Source organism: Numenius arquata, chromosome 3 (assembly GCF_964106895.1).
Source record: "Numenius arquata chromosome 3, bNumArq3.hap1.1, whole genome shotgun sequence".
NCBI classification, from domain to species: Eukaryota; Metazoa; Chordata; class Aves; order Charadriiformes; family Scolopacidae; genus Numenius; species Numenius arquata.
Window position 1 is genome coordinate 65,013,409 of NC_133578.1, and position 19,203 is coordinate 65,032,611.

The 19,203-nt window shown below is 48.1% G+C and overlaps 1 protein-coding gene across 2 annotated transcripts in view; it reads left to right on the plus strand.

Annotated features, from left to right (window-relative positions):
- The first annotated feature begins 4,006 nt into the window (after positions 1-4,006).
- Positions 4,007-19,203, plus strand: part of ZHX2 (zinc fingers and homeoboxes 2) — a 75,790-nt gene continuing 60,593 nt past the window's right edge. Inside the window, exon 1 of one of the 2 annotated variants that reach the window (XM_074145181.1) lies at positions 4,007-4,131. The gene's annotated coding sequence lies outside the window, so the exon portion shown is untranslated. The remainder of the gene's footprint in view (positions 4,132-19,203) is intronic. The other variant, XM_074145180.1, reaches the window with a different exon arrangement.

Consider the following 19,203-nt stretch of genomic DNA (forward strand, 5'->3'; position numbering starts at 1 on the left):
GGGGAATCACCCGTACCTGTGCAGGGTAAGAAGAACAGGGTGGAAATGGAGTTAGGAGCAAGGTGTAAAATTAGCAATTGAAGCTCAGTCTGGTTTTTCCCAAAACCAGCTCTAAGCCAGGGGCTTTACCCACCAGCCTAGGTCTGCTTCACCTCATCCGGGAGGAGAGAACACATCCTGAAGCTCACAGCCCACCCATTTGCTGCTGCACCCTGTAGGCAAAGCTCCGCTTGATCTTACAGTGTTAGGCCAGCATAAAAGTGAGCAACATGTAGCCACGCACCCAACAGAAAATGACTCCCCAGTTCTTTTATTTACATGCCTCTGTTTTGGCTCGTAAAGGATGCAAATTCCCTTCGACGGTATTTATGCAGTCTCTTCAGAGTGAAATTCGGAGCTGCACCTCAAAGAGAGGGAATTAGATCCGTAATGCTGACTCAGCCTGCAATTTCACAGGATTAAACAGTCAGGAAGAAACCATTAAGCTGAAAAATACTGAAACGTATGTGACAATGCATATGTCAGACGCTCATCTCCTCACCATAAAAAAAATATATATACATATCAGTACACAGTTCGTTATCTCTAACCAAGGTATTATTTCACATAATAACATGCAACTTCATCTGGGGGCTTTATGGAGCAGATGTCACTTTAAATCTAGACAAAGTGCACAGAGAAAATGGAGAGGGCACTAGATTTAAAGCAAGTCAGTGCTTTGCCCTCACTTTCCCGGGAAATTGCGCACGCATGTTCACTGTGCTTTGCAATCAGTGTGGCTTCTGTTGTGTTATTAATTGAAAAGAGAGGCCTTGCGCAAAGGAAATCTAAAATTGCAAATGTCCTTTTTGCATCTTCTGTAAAAGCCATTTCCATTTTGTTATGTTACACTGCATCATTTTAATGTTAGGTTTCTATCAATGAGTTACATACTGAGAGTCAGCACAAGTATTCATATTGCATTCATCACCGATACTTCTTTTTTTTGCATGATTTCCCAAGGAATCAAGGCTTTTGTAATTATAAACTCTAATCATAAATATTGTTCTCCCATCCCTCAGTAAACTTTTGATCCTTTCAGTTAACTTCAATTAAATTTGACAGAATCAGAGCTAACCGACTAACCACAAGTTCCCTAAAAGACAGCATCTGGGTGGAGATGCCACACAGCCTGTTGGTCCCACTGCTCAAGCTTCAGAGGGGGAATTCGATGACTCTGTGCAATGTATTTTGCACTTCCATGTGGGAAAATGCAAAAAGTCACACAAAAGCGGGTATCCTTAGACTTACCTACAAGATCTGAGCAGTTTCTCTTGTGTAACATTGAATACACAAAATTGAATGCTCAAAAAGTTGTCCTTAGTTTGTTCATTTAGGACAGCAATAGAAACTGCTACAATTTTAAACCCATATCCTCCCCCCCCCTAAATACAATGAATTATGCCCCATTTTTAATAACCTTTCCGCTCCTAATTTGTGTGACACCATCCAGGGTTTTGGGGAAGGCAGATGAGCCTCACTGGGGGCCTCACTTGGCGCAGGGATCGCTTTTACCTCAGGTTAGAACTGTCTTTGTTACAACCGGGGCTTAAAGTCTGAAACCCCGGACCCGGCTCCCATTGACGGCCCTTTTTTGCACTTGAAAGGCAGAATTAGCCGCCGCCGTATCACCCAATCAATCAAAGAGCCTTTTGCATTTGGCAATGCAAAAAACGTTAAAGAGGCCTTAAAGTAAGTGTTAATTAGGACAAGAGCAAGCAGATGATTTTTTTCACCTGCTTTTCCATTGATCTGCCCTTTCAAGAATATTTTAAATTCATAAGCATAGTAGCCTTATTAAAACACTTTGGCTTTTATTTTCATAGAAAAAGAAATTGAGACAGTAGGGGGGAAAGTATACCCTGGGGGGGAAATATTTTTGCCCCCTAAAATAGATATAGCTCTTTTTTTTTTTTTTCTTTTTCCCAGGCGTTCAAAATTTAGAAACACTTCCAGGGCTGAACAGCTACTGAAGAGTTAAACAAAATATACATTCAGTAGTATTTATAAGAAAGATGAATTGCCATTTAAAAAACAAATAAACAAACAACAACCCAAAACAAAACTCTAGGGAGGAAAACCAAAGTTCAAAGAACATCAGCAAGCTCTAATGGTCAATTTCCGCGTCCCCAGCAAGCGCGGAGCGGATGCCCGTGCCTGTCCCTTCCTAACAGCTGCAATCTAGGAAGAAGAGGAAAAGTTAGCACAAATCTCGGAGCTGGTGGCAGAGAGGAAGGAATCCATTCTGTTATCAAATACTTGCAGAGACTGTACTCAATCAGGCAGTCAAAAACACGCCTACTCAGATAAGGGTATCCCTGCAAAGAAATCTCTTGACACTGCTTTGACATATTTACGTTCTTCCGCGATTATTCAGTTGCAATAACTTCGAGCTCCTCTTCTGACACTCTCATACAAGCCGGTCCCCAGCCCTACACGGGGAAGGGAAACAAAATGTTGCCCACCGAAGCTGTTCGGGGGGGGTTAAGGGCTGCAGCCCGGCTGCGGCTCTGCGTGCCACAACGCTGGTGACACGGGGCAGGGGGGGAGAGCCGAAGCGAGCGGAGATTCAAAGCCTTTGGAGCTTTCAGTATACAATTAAAATACTGGTTTAATGCCATCTAATCAAAGATACCGCATCGCAGATAGCACACCCCTGAAGTTACCGTGAGATTATGTTACTCGTAAGTCCTAGTAGCCTGGACTTGTTGGAAGATCTGCTATCTGGTAGCAAGATACAGTCGGTAAATTATTTCTTTTAATTAGTTCATTGAAGTAAACAGAAAATAGCCTGGGTCCTATCTGTCTACATCTCTTTGGAAGAAAGGCAAAGAGGCACAAGAGTTCAACGACAGTTTTAAGTGGGGGAAAGGATTCCTGCGGTGCAGCAGAGGAGCAGAGATTGCAGCATCCCTGGGAAATACACACCACCACCTGCAAAGCAATAACCAACCGTCACCCGAAGCCCACCCAAGCTGGGGTGGCTTGGAAAACCTCCATGGCAAGCCGAGGATGAAGAAATGCCTCCCACCTCCCCAGGTAACCTGTCCCGCTTTGGGGGGGGGGGGGGGGGGGGAGGAAGGGGGGCAGCCTCAGGGAGGCGGCGCAGACCCTCATAAGAACCTCATCATCCCATCGCCGTCCCTATAGCAGGGGTCCAGCCCCACTCTGTCCTTGCAGCGGGGGTCTAACCCCGCCGTCCCTATAGCTGGGGGTCCATCCCCCCGATGCTAACGCGGGGGTCCCGTCCCCACGTCCTACGACGACCCTCTGCCATCCCCACGCGGGGACTCCCAGCCCACGCGGTCCTGGACCGACAGTCCCCACCCCCAGACCCTGGACCGAGGGTCCATCCCCCCCGGCTCCGCCACCGCTCGCACCGCTCGGGGCCGTGGGGGGCGGGGGGGGGGATGGGGCTGCGAGCCCCGACTCCGGCCGGAGGATCGGGGGGTTCCGCGTGGTTCCTCCCGTGGAGCGGGACGGGGGGCGCGGCGGGGACGGGCGGAGGGGCCGGCGGTGTCACCACAGGGGTTACGGAGCGCCCGGCGGAACCCACGCGTGCACCGCTTGCGGGGAGGGGGGGGAAGGGGATGCGTGGAAAATCCGCGGGGCTGAGCCGGAGGAGGAGCGGCGGGGGCCGAGCGGGGATGGGGGGGCACGGCCGCGCTCCCAACTTTCCGGCGCGCCGAGGGACCCCGGCGGCCGCGCCGGCGGTGGTATCGTATGCAAATACGCACGCTGACGTCAGAGATCATGTGGGTTTTGGCGTAGATCCCCACCGATCGAGGGCTCTTTTTTTTTTTCCCTTTTTTTTTTTTTCCCTTTTTTTTTCCCCCTTTTTTTTTTTTTTCCTCCCCATTTTATTTTTTGCACCGCGGCGTGTGCGTGCGTGCGCGCGTGGCGGTGCGCGCGTGTTTCCCCGCGGACCGGCGGGGGCGGGGAGTGGGGGGGGGGGGGGGGGGGGGTTGGTGGGGGGTGTTGGTTGCGCGGGGTCCCGCGGCCGCGGGCTGCCGCGGCGGCGCGCGGAGCGGTGCGCGGAGCCCCCGGTGCCGCTCCGCAGCGGGACAGTCGGTGCCGCCGCCCTGGGCGCAGGTAGGAAACTTCCCAGGCGGGGCTCCCCGCACCCCCCCGCCCCAACCCCGCACCCCCCCCCCCCCCACCGCACCCCACCCTACCCCCGGCGAGCGCGGCGCTGCGCACCCCTCCGCGCCCCCCCCCCCCCTTTTCCCGCACACATGCACTCGCCGGCGCTCCCGCCCCGGCCGCTCGCACCCAACTTTTCTTCCCGCAAAAAACTGTCCGGTTCCTGGGATTCCGGCGGGGGCCGGGAGGAGGCGGGGGGGTGGGGGGGGAAGAGACCGGCGGGGGGTGTGAGCCAGGAGGGTTGTTCGGGGTGGGCTCTTTAATTTTTTTTTTTTTTTTAGATACATTTGTAATTTTTGCCGCGCAGCCTCCTTGCCCCCCGTCCTGCTCCCCGCTCCCCGCCGCCTCCCGGCCGCAAGTTTGGGTGAAGGGGGGAAGGCAGGAGGAGGAGGAAAGGGGGTGGGGGGTGGGGGGGCAGGAAAAAACATGTCTACGTTTGTCTGTGTCGACATCAGCAACACAAAATATGGCGTCCGCTTTCGACAGGGCGTTACGTAGAGGCGACCAGGGCGATTTTGTCAGTGCGGTCTTTAAAAAGGAGCCGCTGGCTTCCCGGGAGGGGGAAGGACGGGGCGGAGGGGGGGTAAAGCCGCCGCGGGGGGGCTGCGGGCGCAGGAGGGGCCCGGGCACCGCCGCCGCCACGCGTGGCTCCGCGGCCGGACTTGGCAGCGGTTTCTTCCGATTTAATTTTTTATTAATTTTTTTTTTTTTTCCTCATCTTCCCACCCCCCCACTCCCCCCCCCCGGCCCTTCCGTCTGCTCCCCCCGTGGCGCCGGGGCTCGCCCCCTCCAGCCCCGCCGCTGCCGGTACCCGCGGAGCGCGGCGGGGCAGCGCCGGGCTCCCCGCTCCATCCCTCCTTCAGCCTCTGCCAGAGTCGCTGCCTTCCTGTGGCATTTTGTTTTCCCCGGGATGGGGAGATTTGGGGAAACTCGGCCTTTGGCACGTTGCACCCACTTTTTTCTTTCAGGAGGGGGGACTTTCCCTTTTGTTTAAGCTGTTTCCAAAGCCGCCACAGAGCTGTCCTGGGGTTTTTTCCCCTTCTCTCTCACCACGGATTTTTTTTCTCCCGCTTTGCTAGGAATAAAACTTGGAAGTGGAGTTGGGACGTGCCTGTCTGACTTTGGGGGATCCCTCTGCCCGGCTCTTTCCTGAGCCCTTTTGTTGGCTTTGCGCCTGGGAATCCCTCCTTAGGGAGAGAGCCTGGTGCGGGGACATGGTCCTGATAGTTCCCTTGGGATCCCCGGGCACCTCTCCAATCCTCTCGGGGCAGGTGCTCCTTTTAAACCGTGGGAGCTTGGCGAGGGCCCTGCCATAGAGGAGAACTTAGCAAAAGTTTTGGATCAGAAGGTGGAGAGCAGAAGGGGGAAAAGCATCCAAAAAAGTAGGAATGGGAGGGAAGAGGAGGGCCCTGGCTGGATGGGAAGGTGAGAGGGTGATCAGGATTGCTGGGTATCAGCACCTCCTGCCAGCCGGGTCCCGAGGTGGCATTGCGGGGAGCAGCAGGGCAGGGTGATGGAGCCCTGCGGTGCCTTGTGACACGGCAGCACCAGGGATCTCCCTTAGCAGTGCCGAGGTCGCAGGGTAAGGCTGACAACTTGGCAAAACTGGTCTTTCCTAGTTGGTATTTTTGTCCCACAGGTGTCAAGATCCCAGTCCAGGAAGGGATTTTTGCACATTCTTTAGTGGAGCGATGATAGTCATCCCCTGCCCCCCGTGCCAAAAAAAAAAACCTTTCCAAATTGAGGCTGAGAACTAAAATGACAGATGCCTCAACATAATTCTTCTGCAGCCAATGATGGTACATCATTGCCACTCTGCTTCATCATCCAGCTCACCTACAAATAATCCACGTGTAATTGGTCAATGAGTTGTCTTTGTTTTTTTCAAAAAACTGCAGATTAAACTTTGTGCGGGGTTTGTCCCTCCTGGCTGGGGCTGGGGCAGTTGTTCGGGTGCAGGTGTGACTGGCAGGGGTCTGGTGTCTCCGGCAGGAGCCCCTCGCTTGTAGCCTTATTGGGAAATGGCATGTGAAGTAACAGGGCTGTGTGCTGCGGTGGTGTTACTGGCCCGGTAGAGGAGTAATTTTGTTTGTACCTCTTGTTTAAGAGGTATCTGTGACAGAAGTGCTTTGCCAGTGTAATGTATTCCTGTCCCGGGGAAGCCTTTCTCATGTAGATGTGGCTTCAGTCTGTTGTGTGAACTCAGCAGCTCTTTGAAACGCAGAATTGCAAATTGATCTCCTGGTCAGGGAAGGCAAGGTACTGACCAGCAATGGGGGAGAATATAAATGCTAAAAAGCCCATGCATTTCTAAAGTGGCTGGTCGGTCCTTATTTTACCCTGGCACCCGTTTGCGAGTTTATTCCCTTCCAGGCTTCTGCGGCGTATTTGCAGAAATGAACGGCCAACGGTTCTCCTGTGTTGGTCCTCTCTCCTTCTGCCTGTGATGAACTCAGTGCCGGAAAGCCCTTATAGATGTGCACAGCTCAGTTGTCAACCCAAAGCTTATGTCATTACTCGCCTTCCTGAAACGATGTTTTTCCTGCCTGACCACCCCAAAAGTTCTCCTGTCAGAGTTACGTCCCACAGGGTATCTTTGCCGTCGGCTGCTTTCTCTCAAAGTAATACTTTTTTTTTTTTCCCTTTTTACCCTTGTAACAATCAACAGTTCCTGTAAAATCAATAATCCATTGTATGAGACAGCCCAAGTTGGCAGTGTCACGTTTTGGTTCTTTTTTGTTAGGGGTGGAGCTTCATTGTGTTTTTATTAAAAGTCAAAAAAAAGAAAGCTAACATTAAATATAGCAAAGTTACTTGCTGCTTTTTACATTTCAAACCAGTTTCAAACTGCTGCAGGCTGGGATGAGAACACAGCAGGTTTTGCTCATCCTCATGCAAGATGAAGATTTTAATGCCAGGCATGACATCACTGCATTTGCATGTGCGACATCTTCAGGTTTTATTCCTTTTAGCTTTGCTTTAACTAGGATGATCCTCAGAGATACCATTTGGAGTCTCTCCTGGTTGGGCTGCTTTGCCCCTGTCTAAAGTATATTCTCGCACGTCTGCTTAACTTAAGGAGTGAAAACATCCACCGAAAATGAATCAAAACGGTATTTTGATTAGAATTTCTTTAGAATTGATTAGAATTTGTTTAGAAATTTGTCACAACTGAATTCCCTGAGATTTTAGCATGGCTGCCGGGTTGTGGCAAAGCTGTGTTTGTTCTTTGTGTGGACAGAGTGTAGTTGTAGTTTTGACTTTCTTTGAAGTGTGAGGATAATTCAGCAAGTGTGTTCTTTCCCTAAAAGTTGCTGCAAACTGAAGGTTGTAACGTGCACATCTGCATGATGGTATTTGTTCGTATTGAAAATAAGGAATAAACGAAAGTAGGCATTAAAATAATCTATAAAGGCTTTAACTTAAAGCCATTAAAGTAATTGCTGTCAAGTTGTGTTTACACGTGTCACTTCAGCTGGAACTAATATTTGTGGTGTTAGTTTATTTTCTCAACCCTTCAAAAGTACGTAGGTCTGAAGTTTACTGAGTGTCATGATATGGTTCAGTCTCAGGATAGCAATAAGTTTGTTTTTTTTCTGTAAAAGCCAGAAGAGCTTTTAATTTCCAGAATGTTATAAATACTTTTCAATACAGGGTGGTATTTGAGAGTTTGGTTGGCAAAGGTGTAGCGAAACGGGAATGAAGTGAATGGGGTGCTTGGAAGATGAAGGGAAGAGAGCTGAATTCCAGCCTTGGCATCTGCAGGCAGCTCAGGAATCTCCAACGCAGCCCTTCCTCCTCAAAGCCACCATGCCTTTGCGAGGGAGAAGGGTTGTTGGATCGATCGTTTTGTTTTAAAAAAGAAGATGCACTTGGGATTGTTTCAAGAAACGCTGTGGGTTTGGATAGAAGATGGTGCACTTGGCAAGCTTTTCTCGGAACCCTGAGACCCAAAACCTGTTTCTAAAGTGAAAACTGAGTTTTCTGTAAAATGAGTTTACATTGAACGCCGCTATTGTGAGTCTGCTGGTGTGATTGAGAGATCTGGTCAAATTGAGGGGTATAAGGTTTTTCAGGGAGATGTGTAAAATGATTTTGTGTATTTAGCACCGAAAAAACTTAAAAAATCTGGGTTTTATTAGTGAGCAGAGGGAGAACGGCACAGGCAAGCAGAGGAGGTTTTGGCATTGGTAACCAGAAGGGAACTTAAAAAAAAAAAAGTCCTCCTGGGGGGGGTTTATTCTGATAGCTGAGGACATGGGTTATGGTGCCACATCCCTGTGAATTTGCGATGCCCCAAGCGGGGCTGGCGTTGGGAAGGCTCATGTTGGCGCTTGGCAGAGGGGAGCATTGGCCATCTGGAGGGCTGACGGAGGAGGGAGGAAGGGTCGGGAAGCAAATGGGGAAGAAGGTGATCTGTAACGCCTGCGTGGTTAGAAATCGCACGTCAGGAGCTGAGCAGGGAGGGGGATTTCAGCAAGTTTTGACAACCTTTTGCAAGTCGGCCCGGTGCGCGGGGTACGTGCCGGGTGGTGAAAGCAGGGTGTGTGTGAGGAATTCAGTGTCGCTCCAGCAGCGAGCCTCTCTGGCTACATCTAAGGTATATGTCTTCTCCAGGTTGCAGCCCCTGGGCAGACTCCAGCGGGGACTTGATCTAGCAAAGCAAAGCCTGCTCACCACTGGCTTGCCTCTCAAATTGACTTTTGCAGACAGTTTGGGAGCAATTGGCACATTCCTCCCCCTGCCCCGCTCCCATAGAGTACAGGTTAAGCAAAGCCACCGTCCAGGCTCACCCTTGGTCTCATTTGCCATCTATATCATTGACAAGCTCTGAAGTGATGTGAGACTCCTCCATCTCGTGCTGTCCTTCGTCTCACAGCCAGGGGAAGCCCATGGGCTGTGCAACTGGCTCAAAGGGCAGCCTCAGCATCCATAAGATCATAGAACCATAGAAGGGTTTGTGTTGGAAGGGAGCTTCAAAGATTATCTAGTCCAAACCTTCTGCCATGGGCAGGGACATCTTGCAATAGATCAGGTTGCTCAAAGCCCCATCCAACACTGCCAATGATGAGGCATCCATCTGGGAAACCTGTTCCGGCCTCTCACCACCCTCATCATAAAGAATTTCTTCCTTATGTCCAATTTAAACCTACCCTCTTTCAGTTTAAAACTATTGCCCCTTGTCCTGTCGCTACAGGCCTTGGCAAAAAGCAAGCACGTATACATTTCAGACTGCTTAATATCTCATTACACGGGGTACCCAGAGCCTAGGAGTGCATAAGCGCTTTGGTGGGGTCAGCATCCCACGACCACACCAAGAACTTGCTCCTTGGGTGAATTTGCTGGTTGTGGGTTTATCCTCCCAACCCCATGCAATGCAGTTGATAAAGCAGCACCAGCTAAATTTCACCTCTTTGCTGGTGTAACAGCCTCTCTGCTCGTGGGTTCTGCCAGCACAGCTACGTCAGTGACATGTCCTGCCCTGGGCTGATACAACCACGTGGCAAGCGTTTGTGGCACAAACCTGACATAAGACGTTCCCATGCAGGTCTCTCTGCTGCCGTGTGCTTGTTCAGCCCTCACTGTCTGCACAGCAACACTCCTCTCCAGGAAACCCTTTTTATTGCTGGAGTTAAGACCAAGTTAAGCCCAGTCCTCCCAGCAGGAGCAGGCCTTGGAAGCTTCGGGCCACAGGAGTGGGCACATCTGGCCCAAACACAAGTAACTCTGTGGACGTCACGGAGTTTCCTCCAGACCGGTGTTATCTGACCACAGCATAGGTCAGTTCACTTGGGAGACTCCTCCACAGCCTGAAATTCATCTTCTGTCCTGGAAAAATGTGGCAAAGCTGAAAAACAAAGTTATTTCCCTTGTGTTACTGTCCTCTTAGCTGCGGATTTGTATGGAAACAATCTTGGTGAGAAGCAACCCTCTGCTTCACTCCCTCCTTTCGTAAGTGATATATATTTATATTTTAGTATTATTTTTTAACTTGCAGCATTTTGGTGATGTGATTTACAGTGTGGTCCCAGCTGGCACCAACGGAGGGAACGATTAACTTCATGTGAGCAGTGAGAGGGGTGGGACGGGAACTTCTCGCACTGGTTTCTGTGCCCCATGACAGGCCTGAAATCTTAGTTTTCCTTCCCTCTTTTTTTCCCATTCTTCCTGTCCTGGCCTTACTTCCCCTCTTAAATAGTAAAAATTTTTTTAAACTTGCAACCTCAAATTACCTGTCGATTTTGGCTTCTCTTTTGTCATCAATTGTCTGTTGTTCCCACAATTCTCTAGTAAGTGTTGAAACTGCATATTTCACTCGCTGGAGCTTAAAACAACACCACAAAAAAACCCAGATGGAAAGATATTTTCTCACTTGTTTTGAGTCAATGACCATAACTAAGGAAGCCTGAAGTTCAGGGTTATTTAACCTCTTGTCCAGTCTGATGAATGGAGAAAGAAGTCCTGTGAGCAGAGCTGTATAGGGAAAAACGTGTTTCCTTTCTTTTTAAAAAGAATCTAGTTGTTTGTGGGTTATTTTAAGTAGCACTCAAAAAAGCAGGTTCTGAGCTGTTGCTAAAGGCACCCTTAGAGGGGTTTAATAAAATACCAGTATTTCTCAAGAACTTTGTGCCCCTTCCCTCCGATGTACGTGTTCCTTTTTCTCACTCTCCATGCTTTGGACATTTTTTTTATCTCTCTCAACCTAATTTCATGCTTATTAGTTTCGGTTACTTTATGTTACACTTCACTCAGATAGCAGAAGTGGGAAAATACTTGTTCTTTTTAAAAATCTTATTTGCAAGAAGAAAATCCGAGAGTAAACAGTTGGAGGTAGTAAGTTCAGAGAGTGCCAGGACGGAGGCCCCGGGGAAGCGATGCGGGGAGGTTTTCCGTCCTCTCCTGCCGGGGGAAGCCGGTACGAAGCAGACAGCGCTGGCATCTCCAAGCTTTGCTGCTGGGCTGCTGATTCACTCTCGCACGAAATAAAAGAAAGTCCTGATGGTTCTGGCCTGAAGAGATGCCTTCCCCGCCCCTCTTCCCGCCTCCCACCTCTAAAGCAAATATGTTTTGTTGTGGGTTTTTTTTTTTCAGCATCCTCTTAAGCACAAACTGTCAGGCACCACGGGGAGTTTTTCCTTGTCTTTTGTCTCTCCAGAAACTGATTTATTTAAATGATATGCTGGGAGCACACTGTTGTTACAGGCTTCGGTGCTTGTCATCTCCCAGGCTTCGGTACAGCTTCCTTGAATATTGTGGAAGATAGGGTTATCCCAGAGGATCACAGTCCCCCCCTGAAGCTGAGTTTTTTCTGCATCTTTCCAAAAATATTCCCCTTCCTGGTCTTCTGAGAAGAGCAGCGTTGGGTCAGACCTATTTTCTTCCATGTGACTGAAAGACAACGACATTGTTTGAATGCCCTGCTCCCTCTTGGGGAGGGCACTGGGTGGCCTGGCTGGGTGTCCGCATGGCTGTCACTGCTCCCACCCCTGAGACCACTGCACCAACACCTTCCTTTTGCTCAGCCAAAGGTGGTTTCAGAGTCCTTTATTACTCATTTATTTCCTTGTCACTGTCTGGCATCCCCACAGCATCTCTTGCAGCCTGTCACTTTTATGATGGCACTTTCCATTACCGTCATGTAGTGCTTGGTACTGGGAGGAGTTGTGACCTTGTGGTTGCAGATTTTTGGGATCTGTTACTTCTCTCTCAGGACTAGGCAGCCAGGGTTTTTTTCAGGCTCTGAGAGTCAGAAGCCCTTTTACCTGGGCTTTAACCTAAGGCACAGGTCTCCCCAACCTGTGCTCAGGTACAAACATCTTGCCAGGAAGGTGCTAGCTCCATTGTGCTGCCATTTTTCAGGTTGATTTAATTTTCTTTGAGAAGCCACGAGTGTTAAGATGCCCAGAAAGCCTCGTGGGGAGTTTTTGAACTAGGGAAAGTGTCTGGGGATGCTGCATGGGAGAGTTGGCCGTGCCAGGCTGCTGGGTGCAGGGACTGGTGGCCGCTGAGGACCTGCAGGATTTTGCCCAACTGCTGCAGGTAGGAAGTTTTCAGGAACAAATGGTGATGAGTAAATTCAGAGGAAACCGCTGCCTTAGGAGGTCTTTACTTCCCTCTGTCTGGGATCCTCCAGCATAAGAAAGGAATAGGCTCCACCTGTATTTTAAAACAATTGGAGTGATGAGGAAGAATGATGTGTTTGGAGGGAACTGTTCTCTTAACCACTCTTAACTTGGCACCTTTTCTTTCTTTAGGGTTAGAGCATCCTCACAGTTTTTCCAGGACACCCCTCCTCTGCGTATCTGCCAGCGTCTTGTCTGTGTGCCTTGCAGTTATGTCAAGGGGATGAGGCGGTTTGGGAAGTATTGCTCAAGGCAAACACAAGTTTCAAAATCCACAGTTAATCAGATACAGGAAAAAAAAAACGTTAGCTCTCTTAAAAGTATTTTGCTTTCTAGCCTAAATATACTTGAAGTGCCTTAAATTCTGTTGGCTTGTCCTGTTACCTTGCATCTTAGCCTTTATCTATAAGTACCTTATTTTTGTGTTTTGCCTTATTTTTATGTGTTTACCCTCTGTGTGATCATCTGGGAGAGTGTGTGAACACTCGGTGAGTATCTGAGCTGGGAGAGGAGTGTCATCAGATATTACTTATGCTGAAAAGAGCTTGTACAGAGGGATGATCTTAGCTCCAGCCCTGTCTCTTCTCCAGCAGCAGATCAGAGCACCAAGTTGGTGGATTTAAAGTGAATCTTCTGAAGTCAGAACTTCTTTTTGTTTGCTCCACTCTTGCTTCTTGGCAATCAATGAACGGTGTTGTTCTCCCCGCAAATCACTGAAGAGTGGGTGCTTTCTGGGGTGCAGGGGGTGACCGGGAAGCCACACACCCTTGGCCAGCTGGCCCCAATTCCCTGCTGATCCCTCTGCACCTCTCTGCACCTTTCTAGGGGACTTAAATACGTTTTTTTTTTAAAAAGTCACAAACCCCTTTCTGCACCCTCTCCCCAGTTTAGGAGGAAGTACATTATTGACAGTATGTTTTGCATTTTTTATTTCTTTGCAGTACCATCTTCCTTCCCCTGTTTCCCCACTACCTGTTCCCACCCTGCCAATGCTTCGGAGGGCTCCATCTGCATCCCAGCAGGGACCCTGCCGCAGCAGGGTGCTCACCGGGCAGGGAAGGCTCCTTTCTGTCCACAGGGAAAGTGCTTTTGTGGTGGCTTGATGGAGTGAGGGACCTGTTTTGAAATGTGCTATTAAATGTGAAGCACCCCCTGAAACATGTGTGAGGTGCTTTGCAAGGAGGATATTGGATATTTAACATTAGCACTACTGCATCTCAAAATCGGTGGCGATGTAAACAGTATGCGGTACTGTATGGCAAAGGATTTTTGACTCGTTTTCGGGCTGCTTTACTTACAGAAAGTAGCAGGCAGCAAGAGGGGATGGGGATTACTGCCCAGTCTCTGCCACGCTTTTAGCTTTTTTTTAGGTGTTTTGTGTGCAATGATGTGAGTCGCAGTTTGCCGCATTTTGGAAATGGTGTATTTGCACAGGAAAGCTGAATTCGTACCTGAGCCTCCTCTCTGTATCGATTTCTGCAGCCAAGGTTGGAATTTGATCATATTTTTCTGTTAGCTGCCTTGGACTTGATGCAGCCATTTGTATTTGCCTCTCACTGACAGAAGAAGTACCTCGTGGTAAGTGCAGCTCCCGCAGGACTGCTGAGGCTGGCTCGTGTTTTCATCTAACGTGCTTTTGTTATTTTATTTTTTTAATCTGCCTGTATTTTGTTCACACCTGTGTAGTTGGGGTTTTTATTTGGTTCTTCTCACTCTCGTCCTGAGTGAGAATCTCTGGATGGAGGCTGCTACCATGTGTCCTAAGGTTACTGTCAGGTTGGGTTTGGTTTGTGCATCTAAGCGCTGCCGTAGCATCCTCCATAAGAGTTCCTGCGCCAGGGCTTCTGGCACAGGTCAGCTGGGACACCCTTCTGCTCAATTTCCTGATTGCTGATCTGCACAGCAGCAGAGAAAGACTGTGATTTGCCACCCTTTCTTACTGGTCTTTTACAACCTACATATCTTGAAACACTCTTCATCTTCCGCTGTGGCCACTTGGCTTGGTTGGGGTTGCAGGTTGGCTAGTGTGTGAATGGCCCTTGTCCCTTCATTGTGTTTTAAAATCAGTAAAAAATAAGTACTCAAAAAGTTGGAAGCAGCAAGTTTAACACACAGTTAGTACTGAAACTTTTACACTGTAGCTAGAGGAGGAAAAATACTAAGAATCTTATTACTTGGGCTTTTTCTTCTTTTTCAAATGAAACAGGCAGCTAATAGGAAGCCGATTAAGAAACATTTGAAGTTGAGTAGGTTTTTTTGGTAATTAAACTTTTTTTTTATTTGTATGCAGAAAATATCCATTCTTAAATTATGTAAAATAGATGGTATGAAGATGAGGAACAGCCCAATGCACATCTGGGTTTGGCAGGGTTCTTCATACGTAAAGTTTCATCCTTAATGTGATTTAAATAGTTCAAGGTATTAAAGTCTTTAAATCAAGGTTTATAATGACTTTAAGATGCTCTCCATTTAAAGCATGAAGAAATGTTACATGCTGTGGGTTTTAAAAGGAAGCACTATACATTCATTACTAATTATGTTCATTATTAAATCCAAGTAGTAATTTTTTTTTCCAAGGCGTGTTTGGCAAATGATAGTTGTTAATCAAATTACAGAATAAAATAGTTACTTGAAATTTAACATAATAAACTTATTTTATACGTCTTAATACAGTGAGGATCTATTAAGATCACCTTTGATCTGCATTGAAAATAGGCAGGCAGTCTTTTTTGAAGGCAGGCAAAGCTTGTTGTGTTAAAAACTAGAAGATGATCATCCCAGGAGGTGCTTATCCAGATGCCCATGGTTTAGGTGAGAGTAGGGTGTTGACAGTGAAATTTTTTGTCTCTTCAGTGAGCACCTGCAAATAGATTAGTCGAAGTGTAGTTAATTATTTAACAAAGGGCCCAATGCTGCAGTTGCATTTGACACTTGTACTACTTAACAGCTCTGGTTTGGAGGGTGGAATTAAGACTATAACTTTGAAATTAAGCTTTTCTTTGCCTTTTCTCCTTCCCAATGAATTCAAGGCTCTTGACTGCCAGCTCCAAGCATTATAGCCTGAACACTCTGTGCTAAGGACACCTACATAAAAGGGAGGTAGTCAGGTTGCATCCAAACCCCACTCAGTTTATGGGCTTGCTGTAGAAGAAGACAGGTCTGTGCTGTCCCTATCCACCTGGGCGTCTTCAGGGAGTCTCGTGCTACCAATGCTTGCTTTTTGTGCAGACCCCTATCAGTTGCTGAGCAGAAAAAGCTTCATATGTGACAAGCCCGATGTGATGTGAGCTGAAATCCAGGAGACTGATCATTCCTGGGGCCAGCGGGACCAATGCAAACCACTTTCCAGTGCCTTTGACTCATGAGATTGGATTCCTGTGTGCCCTGGGAGAAGGGTCAGACTAACCCTGAACCCCAGGGAACAGGTTGCCCAGGGAAGTTGCGGATGCCCCATCCCTGGAAGTGTTTAAGGCCAGGCTGGATGGGGCTTTGAGCAACCTGCTCTAGTGGAGGTGTCCCTGCCTGTGGCAGGGGGATTGGAACTCTATGATCTTTAAGGTCCCTTCCAACTCTAACCATTCTACTGTGATTCTGTGATTCTAACCCCTCTCCACTTCATGGCACTTGTGATGGGGATCTCTTCTCCACACCCTCTCTGTTTTCATGAGACTGGTAGGAAGTTACTGTCTTCAAGATTTTCACCTCTGCCAAATGTCACAGACGTTAGGGGATGTGCTGGGGTTGATAGACCCACATACACACAAACGTGGAGGCAGTTGGAAAACAACCTCACAAATCCCTTAAAAATCGGTGATACCAGCAGGGATAAAAAGAAAGAAACAGAGTTTGGCAATGTCCAGACTTTTACCCAGTTCTTCTTGCCATCCCCCTTTTGTTTTGTCCCTGTCCAGGCTGTAGGGCTGGAGTTGCTCCCGGCAGCCCTGTAGTGCCCTTCCTCAGTGAAGTGGAGTTACCAAAAGGTGACATGCTTTCCTGGCTACAAACATACAGACAAGGCAATGTCAGTTCAGAGGTATGAAGGAGCAAGTACAGCAAAAATACCTTTTCACCGGAGTCCTCACCACATTTGAGGCTGAAATCACAAGAGCTGTTCTTTGAAGTCGGCTGCTTAATTGTAATTGTTAATTTGGCTTTCAAGGTGCGGCTGTGAACAAGCGGCTGAGACCTTTAAAAGGCCCAAACCCCTAGCCTTTTTGTGGGCATTTTTACATATGTACAGCTACAGGGTGCACACACACACCTGCACACATGCATTGTGTGGTCCTGCCTGGGTGGGTGTTTGGAACATTGCATTTGTGTTGAAGATGTGGCACTGAGGCCTTTTCACTCCCATGCATGTGCCCAGAGCATCAGGAGGGTCAGTTCAGACCCTTTGCAGTGGTCTCTGTCCCTGCTGGGTGACAGCAGCAGGGCAGGGGGGTCAGGTGTGGTTCTGCTGGAGGTCCTGTGATCAACTCCTGGGTCTTGACGTGATGGGGAGGATGTGGTAAAAGGATGAAGCCGTTCCTTTGCATTATCACATTGTAGTGAATGGGCAAACACTGCTATTCTCATCTTGTCTTTACCTCTGAGATCACCAGCAGCTGCTTCATTAACTATTAATGGCCTGCTCATTAATGCTGTAAAAGCCTAGGACCAATCTTGCAAATTTTCTGGACTCTTCCCCTGAAATATTTATGACTTGCTCGCTGTGCAGAAGGGCAAGAGCAACAGCAGAGAACATGCCTCCAAGTTTTGTCGAGCATTATTAAAGAGCTCATGAATATGAAGAAGCTGGCAGCTTCTCTCTTTTTTTTGGCTTTCTGAGCTTGTGCTGCACGCCTGGCTGTAGGGGTCGAATGGCTGGTGATTTGCTGAAGCATCAGTGGCTCCGCTGGTCCCTTGGTGAGCCATTTCTCCAGACAACCTGCTGTAACACAGAAGATTCATAACCAGACTAAGCTAGTCTAGTGTCTGCTCTTCTGTCTTCTTGGCAGAGTTTTGGCTGCTTTGCTTAGGATCTGTAGTTGCTGTGGCACTTTGCACGGTTCCCTACAAGCGCCACGGTGTGAATGATACCTCCAGGGGAGGTTTTATTACCCTTGTTTAACAGATGGGGAAACTGAGGCACCAAAGTTGAACAGTGTGCCTGGAGCTGAACAATGGGAAGCCAGCAAAGGATGGAAATGGTTTTGCCCAAAACTGTAATGCTACTTTTGATTGAAGCCTGGTTAGTGTGAAAGAGGTTTAGGGGGCACTTAGGAAGCCTCCTCTGAAGCAATTGCTACAAGTCATTCCCATCCCATCCAAACAGAGCTCCTACATGATTGCAGAGAGGAGCATGGAGTAGTACTTTCCCTGGAAGGTGCCAGTTGTTTTAGCTCCCGCCAGTACCAAGAAGCAGCAGGGAAGCTATTTTTCCCCTCCATTCAGATTTTGGAGATAAAATTGTGTTCTTCCCATCGGTTACATCTACCAGCAATAAAGAGTCTGTCCACCAAATCCCAACTGCAGCTCAGCTGGTGGTGCGCCAGGCAGATTAAAATCTATATTTCTTTCCCACAGCCATCTGCAGAGAAAATACTAGTGTAAATACATGTGGGAGGCTTTTTTTTGGTGAAGTAGGGAAATATGCTTTAAAGAGAACAGGTATGACTCGAGGAGTGAGGACCGATCTGTGCAAAGCTTAATGTCTTTTCCATATGCAGCTGGCTTTTTGGGTGAAAAGTTTCCTGTGTGTTTGGAAGATTCAGGGTGTGTCAGGAATGACCAGCCTTTAATACAGTTAGAGCTTCTGGGCTTGCGGGTAGCGCCGGAGCGGAGCCAGGCAGCAAAATAGATCCGTATCAGAAGCATTCCCTGGTACAACTTTCTCATTATATTTCTTAAGAGTGTGAATATTTTATCCCACATTATATCAAATTACAAGGGATGCTTGGTTTTTCTCCTGGAGCTATTCCTTTTGGTTGATGGAGCAAAGTTACATTGGATCCAGGGTAGAATTTCAAAGTCCCGTTCTTCACCAAAGCAGTGTTTAAGGGTCTGTCATAACAGCTTAATTTCATACTGCTAGGACAAGGTGAAAAGCCTGCTCAGGTACCCTGGTGGTAAACACAACTTAGGAGTAGAGTGTGGTTATATTGTGCCCTGTATGACTGCAACAGGCCCTGGTGGGACTCCATTGTCACATTGATCTCCAGGAATACCCCAGCGGTGTACTGAATGCCATCAGGCTCTGCCCTCAAAACGAGCATACATGTATCTGGGGAAGACTTCTGGGACTTCACTGCTACAAGAACAGCATCCAGATCCTGAGTGGCTCTTGTCACTATTGAAGCAATTCCTCCAAAAGCTAGAAAATGGGTAGATACAGGAATCGAGTCCCTGTCCCTTGGCTGGTGCAGCTCTTCCAGAGACAGCTACAGTGGAGGCTGCAGACCAGATTGTCCTTATTTTTTTAGTTACCAGTGATGCTCTTACCTCTCCATCTGTAGAGGTCCTCTCTTCGTTGTGGAAGATCTGCCCCCTAATCCCAGCAAGGGCATGAAGCTCCACCTAAGTTTTGAGAGCCCTTTCCTTGCTTCTTCCTTGGTAGTTACGATGGGTCTGCCCAACACAGGCTCTGTTCCTCCTCTCTGAGGAGGGTTGAATCACAGGTTGAATCACAGGTGAGAATTGTTGCAAAATCTCTGTTCCTGAGCAGAGGGAAGACCAGTGTAATTTAAAATGTTGCGGGCTGTGTCTTATCTCTGCCAAAGGCATCAATGATCAAGTATCAATGATGTGAGAAAATACAATGATAATTAATATTTTCAGTAGGTAGAAGCTTACTGTATCCTACAAAATAACTGGAAGAAGGAAGTGTTCTCTGTAGAAACATAAACTTCAGTTCTTGGTA